We start from the raw sequence: 4,792 nt of genomic DNA on the forward strand, positions 1-4,792 counted from the left end.
CATAAATTCTATACTGTTAGACATTTTCTCAGTAAGTTTAAGAAGGATATTGATGTTAATTGCTCTTTTTGCTCTTTGTACTTGGAAACTATACCCCTCATCTTCTGGCACTGTAGTTATGGTAAAAAGTTATGGTATGATGCTTCTATGTTTATCAAATAAAAGGTACTCTTTAATTTTAATTTGCATTTTGAAAATGTATGTTTAATTATGATAATGTGAATAACGAAGTTTTTGTTATTAATCTATTTATTTTGTTGGTTAAGTTTCACATTCATAGGTGTAAATTTACTAACAAAAAAACCCTGTTTTACAGTGTTTTATAAAGAGTTGGAAAATTACTTTTGTACTATTCAACATAGTACTAATAGAAAGGCAATCAAAAGTCTCCGTTTGTGTTCTATCTTCAAAATCTTTTGAGTAATGTAAAGGTCATGCATGTCTATGATTGTAATTTTTTCTCTTTTTTTAAATTTTCTTTTATCCTTTGTTCCCCTGGCTTTATAATGTCTTTGGCTTTGTATTGTCCTGTAGCTGTCGTTTAAAGCATATAAAAACAATTTGAAGAGGTTCTTTGAAAATAACGGTTCGAAAGAACCGATTCGCGGGAATGAGTTGGACTTCACTTCAAGTAAAAATACCGCGCGAAATCTAGAAGTGACGTCGGAGTCGGAGGCGGCTGACGTTCTTCGTGACGGAAGTGTTGTTCTCTGGTTCTCTTCTGTCACTCAGCGGAGCCGTGACTAACTCCGGTGCACGACCCGTTTACAAAGGCTGCCAGCACAAGTAAGTGTTTTTTCTCCTTGTATTGTGTACACACTTCCGTCTGTCGTTAAATGGATTTTTGATTACAGCTACGGCAAATTACCCAACGAGAAGACGCGTTTCTTACTTAATTTAAGCTTGTTCTCCTTTGGTGTGACCAAAGTTACCTGATATTTAATGACATAAGTAGGTGTTTATGTGTCAGTCCGTTGGCTAAAGAATAGTAAACTGTTCAGTTGCAAAACTACGTGCCTGAACCGACCTTAAATTAGCTCATTGTTGCTAGCTCAAGGTGTCACGGTTCACAACAGAAACACTTAGGTATTGTGTCTTTTTTCATGAAATAGATACGTTTAACAGTCCCACAAAATAAATAAGAGTTAAAAGTTGCCTGACTGAATTCCAGTATCGGCCTCTGATTTGACGGTTAGCATGGGCTGCTAATGTTTCCATAAGACCTATGTTTAGTGAAAGGACATAATGATTGACAATCTGAGTCTTTATTAGCTTTCCACTCGGCATGTCCGGTGGGCGGGGTTAGGGATCTCCAGCCAATCAGCGCTCTGAATCGCTGCAGTGGGCGGGCGGGTTCAGCGGTTGGCTCGTCGAGGGAGTGGAATGTGGACACAAGATTATGGAAGGCCAAAAACATGAATTTTAACGCGTCAACGAGTATTTCATGCGTAAACAACACGTATTAATACGCGTGAAATACATGTGAAATACGTGTTAAATACACGTGAGAAAAGACATAAGTATTTAAGACTTTCAGGATTATAATGAGAGCTTGTACTCGGGTCAGGACAACAGAAGTATTCTACTGCTACCACCATTAAAGATCCTCCTATTTCCTTTTTTTTGTTGTTATTGAAGAATGTTGGTAACCAAACTAATTTAGTATTTTTTTTCTATACTATGGAAGTCAATGGGGATCAACAACTGTTTGGTTACTAACATTCTTCAAAATATTGTCTTTTATGTTCCACACAAGAAATAAACTCATAGAAGTTCGGAACAACATGAGGGTGAAAAAATGGCAGAATTTTCTGTCCTATTATGATCTGACAAGTTCAGTGTTTTAAATTGGTTCCAAATTGAAATAAGTGGTTACTAAAGAGACAAGATATTACTCTGACTGAAGTTGTCTCAATTTGTACTTAGCTTAGACATGTCAGCAGCTTAATGTCCTTATATCTTATATATAGCTTCATATACTTTATATCTTTAAACATACAATGCTTTAATAGTACAATAATATAAGTGCAATAAATTAAACTGTGCAATACTCAGATCTATATTTTCTACTGTATAGTTTCATAAGTAGAGTATATGTACAAGTAATATTAATTTTTAAGATTTCACATATGCTTTTATTTCTTTTTTATATGTGAGCAATGGTAACATGACCCAATTTACACCATGGGATCAATAAATTATATCTATTATCTAATTTATTTTCCACAAATGTGATATATCTTACCAGGTTTCAAATATAAATACTGTCTATAAAATAAATAATGTCTATGTTATAAGGCTTATGTTATTATTTCTTGACCAAAAATTTCACCTAAAAATTTGCACCAAATAAAATCAGTCAACAATCCATTAACAAAAAATATATAGTTTTATTTTCACATTGCAATAGAACCAATCGACAAGAAGCTACTGTTGCAGAATATTAATTACGGTTTGCAGTGCATCAATAGCCGGACTTCTGACAGGTCCTGCAAGAACGTCCACATCCTGCAGTTGTTGCATCTGTGCCTCGGTTGGACTGAATTGGTTTGCAGGAACTGTTACAACTTCCTACCAATCCACAGCAGGAATTGCACCATCTTGAGCAGGGCTGGGTCCAAAAATCTCATGGCAGTGAGTGATGATGTTTGCCTCTAAAGACATCCTTTGACAAACATCTGATTTGGTGTGTGGTGACCAGCAGTGCGCAATCCATGATTGTTCCACTGTTCCCTGAAAACCTCAAAGCCCCGGTTAATCCGTGGAAGGTGCACATAATGCAGTGCGCAGATGTGTAGCTCAGTGGTACAGTCAATGACTCCATCACTCTCTAGAAAGGAGAAAAACTGGTGGTACACATCAGTCATACCCCGCCAAAGATCTCCCCAAAGTCTCTTGATCCTCTGGTTGTGGACACTTCTACTACTGGTTGGAACTCCCCTTATAGATCCCAGATAAAATGATTCTAGGCTAGATGTGAAATGTTAAAAATTAAGATTACTTGTACATATGCTCCACTTATGAAACTACTGTATACAGTAGAAAATATAGATCTGAGTATCTATAGTACTCAGTATCTGAGTACCATAATCCATCGTTTAGATCTAAAGATATATGTGTTATAGCTCTCATAAAGCTATAACGCATAGAAAAGAATTAGGCCATGTAGCTTAGCAAAAAAATCGGCGGTTGCATTCCTGTGCCGTTTTAGCTCGTAACTTCACCAAACATGCATAGATCTTGAAAAACCGCACAGCATTATTTTCAGAAGATTCTCCCGATTAAAAAGAGCCCAAATTTACCATAATCCGTCGATCAGATCTAATTAGTTCATAGAGCTGTAACACATGAAAGCAGACAGGCGCACTGAGGCGCTGCAAAAAGACAGCTCTATGCTTCACGATGCGTTTTCATTCATAACTTCACGAAACATGCATAGATCTTGAAAAACCACACGTCATTATTTTCAGAAAATTCTCCCGATTAAAATGAGCCCAAATTTCCATAATCCGTCGATGAAATCCAAAGATATTGCTCATATTGCTATAACACATAAAACCCAATGGGCGCACTTCAGGCGCAGCAGGACAAATAACTGTATTTTCAATGTAATTCGTTCATTGGATCTAAATATATTACTTACGATATTATCACACACATGAAACCGGAAGAAAAAAATGAGCATGTTTTTCAAAATATCTGCCTTAATCAACACAAAATAGGTGTCATTTGCAAGCTTGGGAGTCTGACCTTTACAATGCATGTGGCCACTTTGATTAACTCCTAGGTAGTGCTGAGTTATTTGCGGATAAATAGAAAAAAATGTTTTCATAATTTATGAAAAATGTTTTTTGTGACATAACTTCATGAAGCATGCATTAAAATGAGCCCAATCATTCCATAATCTGTAATTTAGATCTAAAGATATTCGTCATCGAATTATAACACATAAAACTCCAAATGCGCACATGCTGCAATATTCTCATGGTTTTTTACGCTTATCATTTCATGAAACATGCTCGCCTTGGTTCCAAATGCTGTAACTTTTGATTACTTCATGATATCACTACAAATACACATGTTGGGGAAGAAAGTCATATACACCTAGGATGCTTTGAGGGTGAGTAAAACAAATACCTAAACCCATGAATTGAAGAAATCAGTTGGAGAGTTCTATTGAACACTTGGCAAGCAGAATGTAAAACCTATAATGTTTCTGTGTATTTTATCTTTTATATTACCTTTTTTTTTATTTTTTATAATTAGGTATCATTTTAAAGCTTAGAAATTCAGCTTTCGAAGTTAAATGGTGGTTGCCTAGTCTATGAATGGTACACCCCCCTAAGCTCACAGAAATGGTTTGACCCAAGTCCTCAGCAGCCAATGACACTGACCTGTTCAAACTGATTTTTAACGCTTTCTTCACGCGTATTTAACACGTATTTCACGCGTATTTAACACGTTGAATACACGTATTTAACGTGCTGATTTTTGAAATACGTGTGTTTAACGCGTTGTAGACGCATTAAAATTCACGTGTTTTTGGCCCTTTTGGCCTTCCATACAAGGTCAAAACATAGGCGTGTGGAGGGAGTGAAGGGGTCCATGTTTTAGTGATGGGAAACCGAGGCTTTCTGAAGCGTTTGAGGCTTTCATGAAATTGTGCCGAAAAACGGTTCATTACTCGAAGCTTTTAACACAGTATGCATTAGCGGCATCTGGTGGTCGGACTTGTTTTCTCCATCATTTCTGACAAATCATCGCGGAGCAGAGGATGGTTTGAAAAAGCATG

The sequence above is a fragment of the Sinocyclocheilus rhinocerous genome, unplaced genomic scaffold (genome assembly GCF_001515625.1).
Source record: "Sinocyclocheilus rhinocerous isolate Xijiao unplaced genomic scaffold, SAMN03320098_v1.1 scaffold2559, whole genome shotgun sequence".
Lineage (NCBI taxonomy): Eukaryota > Metazoa > Chordata > Actinopteri > Cypriniformes > Cyprinidae > Sinocyclocheilus > Sinocyclocheilus rhinocerous.